The sequence below is a fragment of the Macaca fascicularis genome, chromosome 12 (genome assembly GCF_037993035.2).
Source record: "Macaca fascicularis isolate 582-1 chromosome 12, T2T-MFA8v1.1".
Taxonomy (NCBI): domain Eukaryota; kingdom Metazoa; phylum Chordata; class Mammalia; order Primates; family Cercopithecidae; genus Macaca; species Macaca fascicularis.
The window spans coordinates 973,925-993,073 of record NC_088386.1 but is presented as its reverse complement, the minus strand read 5'-3'; the positions used below and the strand labels follow the sequence as shown (position 1 = coordinate 993,073).

At 48.5% G+C, this 19,149-nt stretch overlaps 1 pseudogene; it reads left to right on the top strand.

Moving 5' to 3' along the window:
- Positions 1-15,049: 15,049 nt before the first annotated feature.
- LOC135966480 (uncharacterized) lies at positions 15,050-15,724 on the top strand (annotated as a pseudogene).
- The last annotated feature ends 3,425 nt before the right edge of the window (positions 15,725-19,149 follow it).

The following is a 19,149-nucleotide window of genomic DNA, read 5'->3' as shown; positions in this document are numbered from 1 at the left end:
TCTCAGGGAGGAAAAAAAAAAGTGGATAAGAACTGAAACAGGTTTAAAATTTCAACTAATTGGAAATGCAAGTTTACAAAAATAATATTTAAAATAAAAGGTTAAATGAGTGCTCATTGAATTTTATGCCTCCACAAAATAGGTTGTGAGTTAACTTCCACATTTATTGAAAGCCACCAAAGTTGGGAAGCCTCCGCATCTGAAATTCACATGTGGTTCAAATAAGAATTATACCTGGGGATACCCCAAAGTTTAAATATAGTATCCCCTATGATATTATGAGTAATTACTGTACATAAATCAGGTTGTCTTCCTTTAACTCTGAAAATCATATTATCTTGCCTAAATTCTCCATAACGCATCGCTCTGCAGTATCCTAGAGTGGACATGGCTTTTCTGACCAATGAGCACTAAAATTAAGTGTGTGCGACTCACCTATGTTCTTATCAAAATGGAAATCCTTGAATCCCACCAGTTAGAATAATATGACAGAATGTCAGATTTATGGAATATATAAGTTTTCTGTAAGGTTATTAGGTATTGATTCCATTTTATTAATAGATATCTATATATATAGATTACCTATTTCTCCTGTGTTTTAGTATTAATAGATTGTGTCTTTTAATTCATCCAGTTGGTCTAAGTTACCAAGTTTGTGGGTTATGGAGATTGTAATATTCTTTATTATTTTATCATCCATGAGCTCTCTAATATAAAGGCTTCTTTTAATTCTTAAATTATTAGGTTGGTGCAAAAGTAATTGTGGTTTTGGACCATGAATTTTAAATTTGTATAACTAGGATGTAACACATCTTTATTAATCAAAATAGAACCCATTACAATGGGCTGGGCACAGTGGCTCACGCCTGTAATCCCAGCACTTTGGGAGGCTGAGGCAGGCGGATCAGGAGGTCAGGAGTTTGAGACCAGCCTGACCAACATGGTGAAATCCCGTCTCTACTAAAAAGACAAAAAGTAGCCGGGAGTGGTGGCATGTGCCTGTAATCCCAGCTACTCAAGAGGCTGAGGCAGGAGAATCTCTTGAACCCAGGAGGCAGAGGTTGCGGTGAGCTGAGATTGCACCTTTGCACTCTGGCCTGGGTGACAGAGTGAGACTCTGTCAAAAAAAAAAAAAAAAAAAAAAAAAAAAAAAAGAAAAAAGAAAAAAAGAAAAAGAAAAGAAACCATTACAATGAATACATTTTTGCCAATGAGAAATACACTTGTTTATTCTGTGCTTTCAAGGTTGGATGAACTCTTGAAAAGCATTTTCTGCATCCTGCTGGTTGTGTACTTGTTTTCCCTGCAAAAAGTTGTCAAGATGCTTAAAGAAGTGGTAGTTGGTTGGCGAGAGGTCAGATGAATATGGTAGATGAGGCAAAACTTCATAGCCCAGTTTATTCAACTTTTGAAGCCCTGGTTGTATGACATGTGGTCAGGCGTTGTGGAGATCTGGGCCCTTCCTGTTGACCAGTGCCGGCTCCAGGTGCTGCAGTTTTCCGTGCATCTCTTCGATTAGCTTGGCATACATCTCAGATGTAATAATTTCACCAGGATTCAAAAGCTGTAGTGGATCAGAAGACCAGCAGCTGACCACCAAACAGTGACCATGACCTTTTATTGGTGCAAGTTTGACGTTGGGAAGTGGTTTGGAGCTTCTTCTCAGTCCAGCCACTGAGTTGGCTGTTGTATGAAATCCACTTTTCGTGGCGTGTCACAATCTGGTTAAGAAATGGTTGATTGTTGTTTCATAGAATAAGAGAAGATGACACCTCAAAAGGATGGTTTTTAAAATATTTGGTCAACTCATGAGGCACCCACTTATCAAGATTTTTCAGCTTTCCAATTGGCTTCAAATGCCAGATGACCATAGAATGGTCGACATTCAGTTCTTCGCCAACTTCTCGTGTAGCTGTGAGAGGATGGAATTCAGTGGTTGTTCTCAATTGGTCGTTATCAACTTTCGATGGCTGCCCACTTCGCTCCTCATCTTCAAGGCTCCCGCCTTCTTTGCAAAACTTCTTGAACCACTGCGAGGTACATTAATTAGCAGTTCCTAGGCCAAATGCGTTGATGTTGTGAGTTGTCTTCCCTGCTTTAGAACCCATTTTGAACTCGAATAAGAAAGTCGCTTGAATTTGCTTTTGGTCTGACATCGTTTTCATAGTCTAAAATAAATAAGTAATAAGTCAGCAAAAAAAAAAAAAAAAAAAAAAAAAGGCAAGAAATGCCTTTTTTAGCAAAAAAAAAAAAAAAAGGCAAGAAATGCCCATTAGAATGATGAATAACATAACCACATTTATTTAAGAGGGTATTCCAGTATCAAACAGCAAATTCTAAGAATGCAAAACTGCCATTACTTTTGTACTCATCTTAGAGTGATTTGTATGATTTCTTTTCTTCTTTGTTAGCCTGGCTTGATTGTTACCAATTTTGTTGATCTTTATGAAGAAACAGCTATCGTTCTATTGAGTTCTTCTGTTGATTTTCTGTGTTCAGTGCCATTGACTTGTCATCTTGTTTTTATTTCTTTTGAGTGAATTTGGCTTATATTGTTCTTTTTTCTTTTTCTTTTTCTTTTTTTTTTTTTTTTTTGAGACTTAGTCTCGCTCTGTTGCCCAAGTGACCTCGCTCTGTCGCACGAGGTCAGGAGATCGAGACCATCCTGGCTAACACGGTGAAACCGCATCCCTGCTAAAAATACAAAAAATTAGCCGGGGGTGGTGGCAGGCGCCTGTAGTCCCAGCTACTCAGGAGGCTGAGGCAGGAGAATAGCTTGAACCCAGGAGGTGGAAATTGCAGTGAGTCGAGATTGTGCCACTGCACTCCAGCATGGGTGACAGAGCAAGACTCCATCTCAAGACAAAAAAAAAAAAACAAAAAAAACCATATTAGGTGGGCATGGTGGTGCATGCCTGTAATCTTAGCTATTCGGGATGCTGAGGCAAATTGCTTGAACCGGGACCCCTGAGGCAGAGGTTGCAGTGAGCCGAGATCATGCCACTGCACTCCAGCGTGGGCTACAGAGCGAGACTCTGTCTCAAAAAAACTAACTAACTAAATAAATAATATATGTGTGTGTATATATATTAAAATGTACACACACACACACACATATATATATATTTGAAGTATTTTCCAATGGGAGCAGGTATTCCAGAAGACCTCATTTAAATACAGAATCTGAATGGAGGCCCATGTCACACCTTCCATTTTTTCATCTTTGCAGCTGGGCTTTTCTCCTCTTCTCTGCTGGACTCTGCTGTTTCTCACAAGGTGTTCAGAGATTCTGCCCTGAAACCTACAACCAGGAGATGAGAAGCACAGAGTGACACCAACAGGAGAACATAAAGATGCGGTGACAGTTGTCCTCCTCCTGCAGAGTCCATAGCAGTGCACTCCTACCGCTGGTGCCCTAGTTAAGCCTGGGGGCCAGCATGCCTGATGACTGTCTGGGAGTGCTGCAGTCAGGGTCCCCACAATGGGCACCCAGCCAGTGCCCTTGCATCCTGCATGACTGTGGCCATTGTCACCTCAGAGCCCCTGGGTACAGAACAATGCATCCTACCAGAGCTACATGTGAGGAAGGACCACGTGAGTCCCGGGAAAGAGCTGAGGCCCTGCGGGGGTAGGTGGCCAGGACCGAGACCTGATGCCTGTGTGGAGAATCATCTGTGGGTGTGAGTGGCACTGTGGGGCCAGTGCCTGGGTTCTGCTGCTCCCCCTCCTCAAAGATCAGGGCCCGAGCAGGGGCTGGCGTGTGTGTGACACCTGGAACTGCAGGGCCACGACCCATGTGTGAGGCCATCATGGGGACCTGAACACGGTGTCGTCTGCAGACCCCACCCATCCATTAGCCCCAATTCCTGGCCAACTTCTGCCAAGGCGAGAGGGTGGAATTTGGAAGGTGGGTGTAAGCTGAAGCCTGTCCCCCAGTGGCTGACATACAGCTGTGACACTGTGTGTGGGGGGAAGAAAGAGAGATCAGACTGTTATTGTGTCTATGTAGAAAGACGAAGACATAAGACAGTCCATTTTGCCGGGCGCGGTGGCTCACGCCTGTAATCCCAGCACTTTGGGAGACCGAGGCGGGCGGATCACAAGGTCAGGAGATCGAGACCACGGTGAAACCCCGTCTCTACTAAAAATACAAAAAATTAGCCGGGCGCGGTTGTGGGCGCCTGTAGTCCCAGCTACTCGGGAGGCTGAGGCAGGAGAATGGCGTGAACCCGGGAGGCGGAGCTTGCAGTGAGCCGAGATCGCGCCACTGCACTCCAGCCTGGGGTACAGAGCGAGACTCCGTCTCAAAAAAAAAAAAAAAAAAAAAAAAAAGAAGACAGTCCATTTTGATCTGCACTAAGAAAAATTCTTCTGCCTTGAGATGCTGTTAATCTGTAACCCTAGCCCCAACCCTGTGCTCACAGAAGCATGTGCTCTATTGACTCAAGGTTGAATGGATTTAGGGCTGTGCAGGATGTGCCTTAGTGAAAATGTGTTTGCACCTCCTGGGCTCCAGGCTGCCAGCTGCCTGCCCAGGGTCTGAATGTCCTACTGTGACCTGTTTCCTCACCTGGCCCAGAGGACAGATAGGGAAGGCTTGTTTTGAGGATTAGGCAGGGTAATCCCAGTAAGCCCTCATTGGCTTGCCTATCCTCTAGGTCTTTTTGATTTCTTTTTTCTCTTCTTTGTTGTGAAACTCTGGAGAATTGTCCTCCAGCATGTCTTCAGCTGGGGAGGTGGAAAGGCTGGACCTTGCCCTTGACTTCAGGGCTCCTTCTGGGTGCCCCCTCCTCCTAGGGTTTTTAAAAGCATATACTTAGCAACATATCCTGTACCTGAGAGAGCTGCAGAGAACCTCCTGCGTGTCCAAACCAGCATACTTTGTTCCCTGACTGCAGGCCCTCATCACACCCCAAAGCCCAAATACTTTCAGGTGGCCAGCTTCAGACAAGAGTCTGAATTCAATGCTTGTTTTCTGGGGTCTACACAGGTCCGTATGATGGGGCTACCTCCATCCTCCATTCTACCCCTGTGCCTCCCCCAATCCATCAGGGGCCTCAACTCCAGTGATCCCTAACTGGCAGCAAGGTTCCCCAGGCAAGGAATGCAGCCGTCCCCAGGATGCTGGCCTGGCTATGTCCCAGTGGACATCAGTCCTGGAGCAAGAGGTCCAAGGCAGGGAGTTTCACCGCCCATTTCACCAGGTGTGGTGACCTTTCTGGGTTCCTAGCCTTCAAGATGGGATTTTTACACTGTGCCACAGTGGGGGAAACCGAGACACAGGGCCGGTGAGCGGTAAAGAAAGAAAACTTCTGTGACTAGGAAACATGTCCCTTGCCCAGCACAGCCGCTCTAGGATAGCACCCTTTGGGATGTACCGCTGAGCTGTTCTTGGCACGTGGCATGGCACTGTGGTGGAGGTCAGCAGCTTGTGAGGTTGGGGGTGGGGGTGCTGGCAGAAGCAGGTAATTTTGGACCCACCATGGGGAGGAAGGGGACATTGACCCTTTCCCCACACCTTGAGCACAGCAGCAATTTTCTTCTCTGATGTGTGTGGGCACCAATGCCTATGTGGGTGTGGGCACGTCCTCCCCTTTTGTTGATGAAGAACCTTCCTGCAGCCGTTGGGGTGGATATGGGCACCATGTGTGCCTGGCAGCAGGGTGGTGCCTGTGGAGGCTTGGCTACTCCATGTCTCACTGCCACCTCCCCAGGGGAAGCAGACCCTGTGCCCTAGTGCCCCTCATACCCAGTCCCTCACATTCTTCAATTGGCATCCCCCGCCTGATTCTCCCAACTCAGCCCCTGCTAGGTTTCTCCAGGCCCTGTGGGCCCTGGGATGGGATCAAAGGAGGCAGCAACTGTGCTGCCTGCCTCTGCCTGAAGTCAGGGATCCCTGGCCGCTACTGGCATCTGGTGGGCAGGGTAGGTGGGAAGGTCAGGGGTCAGCTTTTCCACTCCCCAGCCTGCACTGGCTAAGTCACCAGGTGTAACTGGCCTGGAGGCTGATCTGTGTCCTCCACAGTCCCTTGATGAATTATATTGAAACCAATCCTTGTGTGAATGACAAGACCTCTTGTTGCCACCCAGATCAAACCAGAATCGAAAGAATATTGCACTTGGGCCCAGAGCCTGGGGCTGAGGATGCCATGACCACCCCGTTCTCTTCCTTCTGGGGTCCCCAGGAAGCTCCCAGGACTGAATGATCCCCACAAAACACAGTGGCCAGGATGGGACGGCTGGAGGTCAACGCCTCCCCACTCCTACCACCACAACCTAGAGGCCCCCATGGAGGTTGGCCCTGAACTGTGGGTCCCTGAGGGATGCAGGCTCCCACGGATACTTCGGGGGATGAGCATGGGTCCTCCTGGCTGACAGGAGTCTGGTGGGCACTGGGTGTGTGGGGCCTGTGTAGGTGGGTTGGACAGCAATGGGCCTAGCCAGGGAGCCAGGGACTGGTGTGGCCAATGTGGGCAGCAATATGTTGCCAGAACCAAAACTACAGTGCAACCAGCCCAGCTGGTAGGGAGAAGGAGGCCTGCCTAGCAGGACCATCCACCCCTGTCCTGGCCCCAAGCCCAGACTGCCTGCCTGTACTGGACATTGCCTGGTCCAGGAGGCCTGGGCATGATGGTCAGATGGTGTGTCCCTGGGTTCCAGGCCTTGGTGGTCCCTTGGGAGCTGAGCATCCTCTGAGCAGGAGGAGGGCCCGCGGTCCACTGTTTGCATCGGCCCCTGGGGGTGTGCCCCACCCTAGCTTCTCAGCCCGCACGGGGTCGTGGCCAGGGCTCCTCACCTGCTCTGTGGCTCCAGCTCTGATCAGCTCACTGGGTGACTCTGACAGCTTCCTCCCCAAAGCTTCGGTCCTCACCTGTGAGAATGTGGTGTCCCAGGCCCCCTGCAGGCAGGAACGCACCTCCAGCTCCTCTGGTGGGCCCACTTGGGCTTTCTTACCTACTGGCTTGTGAGACCCAGTTGGCCAAACTTGGTGTCCTATTTTTATTTTGGCCTTTTTCTTAGTGTGTGTTTTCTCTAACTACTGCTGTGTAGAACCTCTATATGAGTTTTAGGTAGAGAATCCTGCCCACCAAGAGTTCCCCCACCCCAGAGAGCCTCCACTTCGGCCCCTTCCGTCTGGTCCTGCCTATGCTCTGCTTGGTGTGACTGTTGAGTGTGATCGATCCACACAGCTGCTTGACCCTGCATCTCCTTCCTTCTTGTTGCTGAGGCCGGTTCTGTTCTCTCTTTCTCCAACTGAATTGCACTTGAAGCCACGACGAAGGATGAGAAGTGGTTGCTAAGAAGGACCCTCCTGCAGCGAATCTGCTGTGAGAGGCTGCGCTGACCCAGCCTGTCATTTCCTTCTCTAAGCTCAGTCCAGAGGTCGGCAAGGGGCAGCCTGTCCCTGCCTGCTCTTGTGGCTCGTGAATCAAGAATGGATTTTACATTTCCAAATGGTTGAACAAATAAACAAATAACACTTCATGACACTGAGAAGTTTCCATGTCCATAAGTAAAGATTTATGGGGGTGCAGTTATGCCCATCTCTTCACAGGCCACCTGCAGAAGGCTGCTGTCGTCCAGCCGTGGCAGAGTTGCATCTTTGAGACAAAGATCAGTGGCAAAGCTGAAAATACTGATTCCTGGCTCTTTAGGGAAACAGTTTCCAGTCCCTGGTTTAAGGGCTGTGCAGTAGGATCCCAGGATCTTGGTCAGATTGTTCCTCACTCAGGGCCTGCTGTGGCCTTCGCTAGTATGTCTGCAAAGTCTGTGTGCTATGGTGCCTCTCATGGGGGCATTGAGCTCTGTCATGCTAGATTTCAGGGTGTCTACCTCATGGTCGTCTGTCTCACCAACAGAGACCCTGTGGCCATATTCAAACTAGCAGGAACAGTTGGTCTTTGGCAGCAGGGATACCTTAGAGCTGAGCTGTCACCCACCCTGAGGTGGTCCCATGACACCCACTCTCTGGGTTAAGGTTGGGGCAGGACTGGTGTCCTGAACTGCCGTGCGATGTGGATCATAATAGCTGGGGGTCGGGGGGAGAGGGGGTTGCTATTACTCCCCATATGGTGGGGGGTGCCTCACCCCCCCGCGATGTGGATCTAAGAGCCAATTACTCCCCCCTGCAATGTGTGTCCATTATTAGCAGTCTCTTTTGTTCAGGATATTAGGAACAATTTCACAGATTGTGTGTACACAGCCTGCGATCGGAGAACGAATATCATCCTCTGCACCTCCGGATATTAGGAACCATATCACACAACGGGTGTACACTTTTTCAGAGATTTGGGGTAATGTTGTCCTGTGTTTCCCTGAATATTCAGAGACATATCACAGGGTGACTGTACAACCACTACTGTCTTGACAGGAACATCATACTTTACCTACTGGAAATTAGGAGCAATATCACAGATTAGGTGTCAAGCCACTGTCATATTGGAAGTAATATCATGCTCTCCCCCACAAGTTATGAGGAACAATATCACAGGGGGGTATCTACCTTCTCCGGTAGTGGGAGTAGTATCATCATCTCTTCCTTTAGATGACAGGAACAATATCACAGGGTAGGTGTATACCCTGTGTGTGTTTGGAAGCAATGTCATTCTCTCTTCTTTTAGGTTTTAGGATTCATATCACAGGCGGGGTGTACACCCCTTGTTATATTGGATGGAATCTCATTTTCTTTCAACGTGTGTCTTTAGAACAATATCCCATGGGGCTGTCCATCCCTTCGATATTGGTACTAACACCATCTTCTCCTTTCCTGGATATAAGAAACAATATCACAGGAGGGGTGTACACCCCTTGCAATACTGGTAGTAATATCTCCCCTCCCCTGTGGTTATTAAGGACAAAATCCCAGGGTGGCTGTATGGTTCCTACTTTATTGGGAGTAGTATCATCCTCACACCCCCTGGAAAAGAGGAACCATATCACTGAAGAAGTGTCCACCCACTTCGATATTGTCAGCCATGTCATCTTCTTCCCGCCTGGATATTAGGAACGATATCCTAGGTTTGGGGGCTGTGTACATCCACTGCGATATCGAAAGTAAAATCAGCCTCTTTCCTGCTGGATATTAGGAACTCTATCACAGGTGTGGGTGTGCACCTTCTGGGATATTGGGAGTACTATGAGCCTCCACCCTGCTGCATATTAGGAAAAATATACAGGGGGCGGGGTGGTTACAGCCCCTGCGATATTGAGAGCAATAGTCTTCTCTTTCCCCTGTACATTAGGGTCTACATAACAGGGGTCTGTACACCTTCTGCGATATTAGGATTAATGTTGTCCTCTCCCCTACTGAATGTCAAAAACAGTATCACAGAAGGGTGTACACCCCCTGCGATATGGCCAGTAATATCATCGTCTCTACCTTTAGATACTAGGAACAACATCAGAGAGTGTGTGTACGCTCCCCTGCGATATAGGGCATAATGTTATCCTCTCTTCCCCTGGATATTAGGACCGATATCCCTGGTGGTGGTAGGTGGAGTACATTTAGAACAATATCACTGGATGGGTGTACACCCCCTGCGATATTGGGTGTAGTATCATCCTCACTTCCCTAGGATATTAAGAATAATATCACAGGAGGGGTGTACTGCCACAGCCCCTGCGTTATTGGGAGCAATAGCATCTTCTCCCCCTCTCAATATAAGGAACAATATCCCAGGGTGGGTGTACATCCCCTGTGATATTGGGCATAATGTCTTCATCTTCCAACATGGATATTGGGCGTAGTGTCACAGGGAGGTGTATGCCTTCTTCGATATTGGGAGCAATATCACCCTCTTCCCTCAGGATTGTAGGCAAAATATCAAAGGAGTTTTACAACTCATGTGATATGAGCAGTAATATCATCCTCTCCCCACCTAGATGTTAGGAACTGTATCACAGGCTACTGTACACTTCTTGCGATATTGGGAGTCATATCATCCTCTCCCATCATGGATATTAAGAACAATATTACAAAGGAGGTGTACACCCCCTGCCATATTGAGAGCAATATTATGCTCTCCTTTTTTGGGATATTAGGAACAATATCACAGGAGGTGTGTATAACCACTGCGATATTGGGAGTAATATCATCCTCTCCCCCTGAATATAAGAAACAATACCACAGGAGGATGTACACACCCTGTGATATTGGGAGTCACATCATTTTCTCTCCTTCTGGGTATTCGGAACAATATCACAGTGGATATGTACAACCCCTGCGATATTGCCACGAGTATCATCGTCTCCCTCCCAGGATATAGGGAACAATATCACAAGGGGGTGTACATCCCCTGCAATACTGGGAGTAATATCTTCCTCTCCCCCGCTGGCTATTAGGAACAATGTCACAGAAGGGGTGTACACCCCCTGCTCTATTGGGAGTAATATCGTCCTCTCCGTCCCTGGATATTAGGAACAATATCACTAGGGAGGGTACACCTCCTGCAATATTGAGACTAATATCATCCTCTCGCCCCCTAGATATTAGGAAGCATATCATAGGCGTGGTGTACACCCACTGCGAAATCGGAAGAAATAGCATCCTCTCCACCTTTGGATGTTAGGGACAATATCACGGGGGAGGTCTACGCAACCTGCCATATTGGGAGTCATATCATCCTCTCCCACCCAGTATATAAGGAACAAGATGACCAAGTGGATGTACACCTACTGTGATAGTTTCAATAATGTTATCCTCTACACCCTGGCTATCAGGAATAACATCATAGAGGGGTATACACTTTCTTCGATATTGGGAGTGATATCATCCTCTCCCCGCTGGATATCAGGAACAAGTCTATTAATTATTAAAATTAATACATATAATAAAAATTAATAGTAATCATCGTTATTAATAATCACAGTAAAGATAGTAAAAATTAATACGGGTTAAAAATGTTAATGATTAGTCAAATAATGGTAAGATCACTATTAATAATAAAATAATGATATCAGCAGTTAATATCACTTAAATCAATACTAAGAGATGCTGGTAATAAAATAATAATTAATATTAAGAACTAATAGGCCGGGCGCGGTGGCTCAAGCCTGTAATCCCAGCACTTTGGGAGGCCGAGACGGGCGGATCACGAGGTCAGGAGATCAAGACCATCCTGGCTAACCCGGTGAAACCCCGTCTCTACTAAAAAGTACAAAAAACCAGCCGGGCGAGGTGGCGGGCGCCTGTAGTCCCAGCTACTCGGGAGGCTGAGGCAGGAGAATGGCGTAAACCCGGGAGGCGGAGCTTGTAGTGAGCTGAGATCCGGCCACTGCACTCCAGCCTGGGCGACAGAGCGAGACTCCATCTCAAAAAAAAAAAAAAAAAAAAAAAGAACTAATAATATTGTTAAATGATATTAATATTAATAATTAATTTTAAGCATGCATAATCATATATTTAACAAAAGTATGCATAATTAATAATGGTATCCTATTAATATCATTGATAATTATCAAAATTGATCATTGATGTTTAATAATTAATCATATTATTACTCCTAATACCGCAGGGGGTGTACACCTACCTGTGATGTTGTTCCTAATAGCCAGGGACTGAGAGCATGATATTAATTTTAATATCGCAGTAGGTGTACATTCACCCTGTGACACTGATACTAATATCTCAGTGGGCAGAGTATGACATGACTCCCAACAAAGCAATGAATGGACAGCCACCCGGTGATATTGCTCCTAATATTCACGGAAGAAGCATATGATATTACTCCCAATATCGCAGGGAGGGTACAGCCCTTCTGTGATATTGTTCCTAGTATCCGGAGGGGGAGAGGATGATAATAATTCCAGTATTGCAGGCTGTGTTCACCCGCCCTGTGATATTGTTATTAATATCCTGGAAGGGAGAGGATGATATGACTCCCCATAGAGCAGGAGGCGTACACCCAGCCTGGGATATTGTTCCCAATATCCATGGAGAGGAGAGGCTGATATTACTCCCAATATGGCAGGGGGTGTACATGCACCCTGTGATATTCTTCTTAATATCTCAAGGCCGAGAGGTTGATATTACTCCCAGTATCACAGACACTGTACACCCCCGTGTGATAGTCTTCCTGATATCCAGAAGGGGAGAAGATGGTATTAATCCCCATATCGCAGCAGGTGAACACCCACTCTGTGATATCTTTCAGAATTTGCAGGGGGAGAGAGGATAATTTCATTCCCAATATTGCAGAAGATGTACAAGCCCTACCCCGTGATATTGTCCTGAATATTCCAAGGCACAGAAGATGATGTTGCTCCCAATATCGCAGAAAGTGTACACCCCCCAGTGATGTTGTTCCCATGATCCAGGAGGGAAGAGGATGATATTACTTTTAATATCGCAGGGGGTGTACACGCCCCCGGTGATACTGTTCCTAATTTCCACCTGGGAGAGGATGATATTACTCCCAGTATTGCAGGGGTTATGAACGCTCCTTTGATATTGTTCCTAATATCCAGGCGGGGAGAAGATGATATTCCTCCCTATATTGCAGAGCATGTACACTCGTCTTTGATACTGCTCGTAATGTCTATGGGGGAAATGCTATTACTCACAAAATCGTAAACACGCTGTGTGTCCACCGTGGATCCTAATATCCAGGTAGGGAAATTACTTCCCAAGACGTGGGGGGTGTCCACTCCGCCTGTCACATTGTTTCCTATACCCAGGGAGGAGAGGATGATATCGCTACAAATATCGAAGAAGTGAACACGCCCCCTGTGATATGGTTCCTAATATCCACGTTGGAAGAGGATGATATTACTCTCAGTATCACAGGGGTTGTCCAACCCGCCTGAGATATTGTTCCTACTATCCAGAATAAGAGAGAATGATATTACTTCCAATAGTGCAGGGTGTGTTCCCTGCCATGTGATATTCTCAAGAGCTAAAGGAAGAGAAGATAATGTTATTCTTTGTACTGTAGTGGATGTACAGCCAACAGAGATATTGTGAGGGGGGTGAGGCAACCCCCGAGAGGTGGCTCGTAATAGCCACCCGCACCCCCTTGGCTATTAGGAGCCACCTCATAGGGGGGCGAGGCACCCCCGCGAGTTGGGGAGTAATAGCCACCCACTCTCCCCCCTGGCTATTAGGAGCCACCTCGTAGGGGGGTTAGGCACCCCCCGCGAGGTGGGGACTAATAGCCACCTCCTCTCCCCCCCTGGCTATTAGGAGCCACCTCGAAGGGTGGTGAGGCACCTCCAGCGAGGTGGAGACTAATAGCTACCCTCTCTCCCCCGCTGCCTATTAAGAGCCACCTTGCCCAACGTGGACATTGGGCATAGTGTCACAAGGGGGTGTTCGCCTTCTTCGATATTGGTAGCAATATCATCCCCTCCTCTCAGGATTGTAGGCAAAATATCGAAGGGGTTTTACAACTCATGCGATATGGGCAGTAATATCATCCCCTCCCCATCTAGATGTTAGAAACTATATCACAGGCGACTATTCACTTCTTGCGATATTGGCAGTCATATCATCCTCTCCCATCATGGATATTAAGAACAATATTACAAAGGAGGTGTACACCCCCTGCCATATTGAGAGAAATATTATGCTCTCCCCTTTGGGATATTAGGAACAATATCGCAGGAGGTGTGTACAACCACTGCGATATTGGGAGTAATATCATCCTCTCCCCCTGAATATAAGAAACAATATCACAGGAGGATGTACACACCCTGCGACATTGGGAGTCATATCATTTTCTCTCTCTCTGGATATTCGGAACAATATCACAGTGGGTGTGTACACCCCCTGCGATATTGCCACGAGTATCATCGTCTCCCTCCCAGGATATAGGGAACAATATCACAAGGGGGTGTACACCCCCTGCAATATTGGGAGTAATATCTTCCTCTCCCCCACTGGCTATTAGGAGCAATGTCACAGAAGGGGTGTACACTCCCTGCTCTATTGGGAGTGATATCCTCCTCTACTTCCCTGGATATTAGGAACAATGTCCCTAGGGAGGGTACACCTCCTGCAATATTGAGACTAATATCATCCTCTTGCTCCCTGGATGTTAGGAACCGTATTGCAGGGGTGGTGTACATCCCCTGCGAAATCGGAAGAAATAGCATCCTCTCCACCTTTGGAACACTTGTTAACATAGCTTCGTATGTGGGGAGTACTCGAGTGATTAATCGAATGTTTCATCAGGTGTGGTTCTTCTGTTTCCCAGTTTTGACACAACATTTGGCAAAATTTCCAGGGACTCCTGTGGTCAGCTTCACGGTTTCACTCTGTCACTTTCTAATGCAGTATTCTTTGGGAGTCTTTCAAATTAAGCGCCATCATTTAAAAATAAGTTTTATAATATGCAGTTTCAGGTGAATTCTTTACCTTTGTGTCTCAGGCAGTGGCTCCCCACCTGTGAGTAGTCAGAAAGGTTCACGCAGTTTTCCAGGGCGACCTTTGCATTTACTGGAACTATTAAGAGCTCGTTCCTGCTTCGGCCATGATTGACACGCAGTACACGTGAGGCTGTGTGTGGCTTAGCGTCTTCTGCAGGCTTAGAGGTCACTTTCTGTTCTTCCCCAAGCCTGCTGCGCTGTGCCGAGTGTTCACTGCGGCAACGGTCACGCTGTCTGGTACAGGCCACCGAGGCCACAGGGCAGGCTCCACGTAGAGGAGTCCGGCCTCCTCGCCGCCCTTCAGGGGGAGCAAAAAGCACAAGCCTGTGATCAGAGCTGTGCTAGCCCAGAAAGCCTCCAAACAGGTTTAATTTAGGAATCAGCTCCTACCAACTGCCCATGTTTAGGATGTGTTTGAGTTTTTGTGATTTTTCCTGCACTGAAGCTACTGGGCTGGCTTTGAGTCACTGTCATGGGACTTCAGGTTGCACCGACGGGAAAGGATGGGGGTGGAGGGCTGCACAGAGGCTTGCGGCCGTGATAACGAAGGGCTTGTTGCCTCTCGGGACAGCGAGTTCAAACTCTTTGTAATTGTCAGCGTAAAGAGTGACCCGCTGAGGACATGGCTGTAATTCAGGGTGGCATGGTTGATTGTCATGGTTGATAGCAGGTACCTGCCTCTAAAATGACCGTACCCGTAGTGCGGTTCCAGGAGGGCAGCTCCTGCCAAACACACGTGCTCCTGGGCCCCTGCAGACAAGGTCGTGTTGCCAACCAGGCCTGCAGCTGTGGGTGCAGCGGGGTCTTCATGGCACTGAGCGCCTCCCTCGTTTGCTTGTGGGGCCCAGCCCTCCGTCCCTCCTGGTCCCCAGTGCAGCTCCTCCCAGGGTTCTCCCAGCCCCGTGCACACCTCCGTCTTCACAGCTTCTGTAGTTTTCTCTTGGGCGGCCCAGGTGGGCGCCTCGGCAGGGATCGTGTGTTAGTCGAGTTCTCTCCAGCCTTCCCTGGCTAGTGGCTCAGCAGGTCCCTTCAGATGAGTCAGCCAGCTGTGTACCTGCATGTTCAGGATACTTGTCAGGGGCCTTCCTCAGGTCAGAGCAAGACCGACGCTCACCTCCTCCATAGGACTTTGGAGCCCGTCCTGGAGAGACGCCAGCCACATCCAGAGGGGCCGCCCGGGTCCCTGTGGGCTGGTGGGAGTGACTTCTGAGCCACTCGAGGCCCCACTTTGTGTTCCTACACCCCACAAAGTCACTTAAAGCACGATGTTCTGGTGTCGTGTGCCTCTCGAGTGTGGCATACAAGCCTGGACGGGGATCTGAGCGGGCGCTGCCTTCCTCAGGCTGCACTTGTGTTTTAGGGCCCCTGGAACACTCGTGGCTGTGATTCTCGCCACTGTCTGGGCTTCCCTAGACGGTTTCACCCGCAGCCTGAGAGCCACATCGGCAGCCACCGAGGAGCCAGCAGGTGCGACGTTGGTCTCACTCAGTCCTTCTCGACTTTGGTGACAGAGGAGAGAGCAGAACTTCAGCTGGGAGTCCCAGGCCTTCTCTGCTTGGGGTCGTGGGACTGAGATAGCACAGATCCTGCCATCCACGTGCTGGGGGCCCCGCTGTGCGGCTCCTTCCTCTGGTCAGGGGCCGCTCCCTTGGGCTGGGCAGCTCGGGGTCCTTGCACTCAGGGGTTCAGGGCGGGTCCTGGATGCAGAGAGAAGGAGAAGGGCAGCAGTTTGAGCCCAACTGTGTTGGCTTCATCTTCTGCCTCTTGTTGCTAAATACATTTGCAAAGTTTTCCAGATGAAAACTCAGAAGGGATTTTTAATGACTGGAATCTGTGAATTCCATGGAAGTCAAGTCTGTCCACCTCTTTCACCCACCTCACTTCTCCCCGTTGGGGCTGATTTTGGCAGCGTTCATAGGGGCAGGGATGCAAGGGGTGGTGGCCAGCCCTCGGCCCTGTGTCCCTCCTCTCCTCCCCTCAGCGCCACAGCATTTCGGTGTCATCCCCTTCCCTGCATGTGTCCTCATGAAAACCACGTGTGGCTGGAGGGAGATGCCTGTGCCCGCTCCCGTGACCTTCCCGGCCAGCCCGGCTGCAGCGGCCCCTCGGCAGGCATCTGTCTGGTACTGTCTCCGTGCCCCTCCCATCACCTGACGCTCGTGCTCCTGAATCTTCACGCGTGTGCTCCGTGCAGCCACCTCACGGGCTCCCTGGGAACGGAGACAGTGTCTCATGCCGGTCAGAATGCTCTTCTCTGTCCACTGAATAGTCCAACACAGAATCATTCCTCTGTGATTACTTATGCTTTGTTATGTAGAACTGGAATAAAGAAAAAGTGAATTTAGACATTACAGCCATCAGGTTGAAGCTTAGTAATTGCATTAGGGAATTAAATGGAAGCATTTGAGCTTCTCGAGTTCTAATTCCACATCTTCGTATCCCCATCACCCCATACCCAGTGTCTAATAGAGCTCTTGGTCTAGGAGTTTCTTGATAAATGCTTACTGAATTGAACTGAACAGAGCTTAACATTCCTACCCAGAGTTAGAAGCTAGTCCCTGAGCAAATTGCATTTAGAACGTGAGTTTGACGTTACTATGGTAAGGGGTAACCTACACGTCATAATTCCTAGTCAATATCAGCTATTTAGTCAAATAGAGTCAAGTATAGAGAGGCATTGGCCCATCTGGCGAAAGGGCAAGGTACGGTGCTTTAGGTCCAGGTCCCCAATATCAACTATGAAAATAAAACGTTGTCAACTCCAATTGCAGCCCTGTCCTCAGCTGGTCACTGTTTATGCTAATAATTACAAACAGCTTCAACTTGCTGTCCTGAGAGGCAACACACCCTCCATTCTCTCTGCAGTGTAGCTGCCTTGGTGGATGGAACATGCCCCTCCTCCCTTCCTCCCCCCTCCCTCCCCCCTCCTCTCTCCCTTCCTCCTCCCTCCTCTCTCCCTCCCTCTCCCCTCCTCTCTACCCCCCTCCCCCCTCCTTCTTCCTGTCTTCTCTCACCTTACTCCCCCCACCTTCTCTCCTGGGTGAGCGGCAGAAGAGAGGAGACCTCCGGAATCTTCTGCTTCATCCAAGCAGCTTGGGGGCAGCATCAACTGCTGCAATTTGGCTGCCCCAGCAGGTGCCTCAGGGCAGCCTTTCTAATGGGAATCCTGGAATCATGTCTTTCCTTAATGTGTCCTAAAGGCTGGAGGACAGGAAGTGAAACAATGCTCCATGCTCAGTCCTGTGATTTTGTGTATTTATTGGACTTACTTTGAAATTAAACTAAATGATACCCAAGGTAGAGCATGAAGAAAAAAGAAAAAACAGGCTATGGTGTTTGAAAAACAAACAAACCCGTTTGGTTTGTTGGTTTGTTCTTAGACCTTCGCAGGCTCCTAGGTCACACGTTTCAGTTTCTCAGCGGGTGACATTCTGTGCGGAAGCCATGTCAGCCTCTTGTTTGATGATGTCAGCCACAGCAGAAAGAAGCATTCCATAGGCTCCGTGCTCAGCACCTTGGCATGAGCTCCTGCCATCTTCTGTTCATGCTCATCACAGCTCTGTGCAGTGGGCATCCTCCTGATCCCTGTGGGAGGATGGAGGATGGAGGCGGAAGGGCGAGTGACGGCAGGATCACATGAGCGGTCTCTCCCGAAGTAAGGAGGGGAACCCTCCCAGGACCTCAGTGCCCATCATGTCCTTCCTCCTCCTCCTCTGCCTCTCTGTGACTGTTTGACTCAGGCTGCAGTGACAGACGTGAGTATGTGCAGAGCCTGTGTGCACCCCTGGGGGTGTGTGCTCATATTGGTAGGGAGGGATGTGAGCGTGTACAGAGCGTGTGTGCACACCTTGGGGATATGTGCTGGCATTGGCAGGGACAGATGTGAGCTCGTACAGAATGTGTGCTGGCATTGGCAGGGACAGATGTGTACAGAGCATGTGTGCACACCTCGGGGTTGTGGGTTGGTGTTGGCACGGACAGACGTGAGTGTATACAGAGCGTGTGTGCACACCTGGGGGTGTGTGCTTATGTTGTTTTGTAAGCAGCAAATACGTGGCCTGTTGCTTCGGGCGCTCCTGAGCCCGTGCTGAGTCCGTCAGTGGCCCTCGGGTTGGGGTCTCCATCTCCCCAGACAGCACTCGAGTGTCTTGAGGTTTCAGATTCTCCCTCTCCGGGTACTTGGGCCTCCTCAGGACCAAACATCAGAACCAGCCAATTGCAAACTACAAGAACGTTCAAATGCATCTTCAGTAGGAAAAACAAAAACAACTGGAATAATTTTCCAACATGACCCGTGGTTAAACCTAGATACTCCAGCCAACAGATTGACTCACTTTAAAATTCACACCAATTAAAATGGTTGTGAGAGTTGCAGAGCTTTACCGCTAAACCTTGAAATAATTGAAGCGTTCTGCTCCACTTGCTTACAAACTAGGGTTGGGTATAACTTTCAGTCCAAAGTAGTAACCTTCTAAATCCAGCTTAGATGCAAGACTCCCATTGACACAGGAAGAGACAGTGGCCCTTGATTATTCTCCTGTGTTCAGATACTTTGTCATTTTTTTTTGTATCCTGATCATCACTTCTGCTTTTCCAATTCAAACTAAAGGGTGTTTAGTTCTGTTTTGGAGAAGCTGTGGTTAGTGGTTTCTTTTCATGGTTTGCTTAATGTCTTATGTCTGGTGCTTACATTTACCCAAATAGATTTTTCTTTAGTACGACAGTGCCATAGCCCAGGGCTTCTCCCTCCATATCTGCTCCCCAGGAGGCCCCCTAGGAATGGGC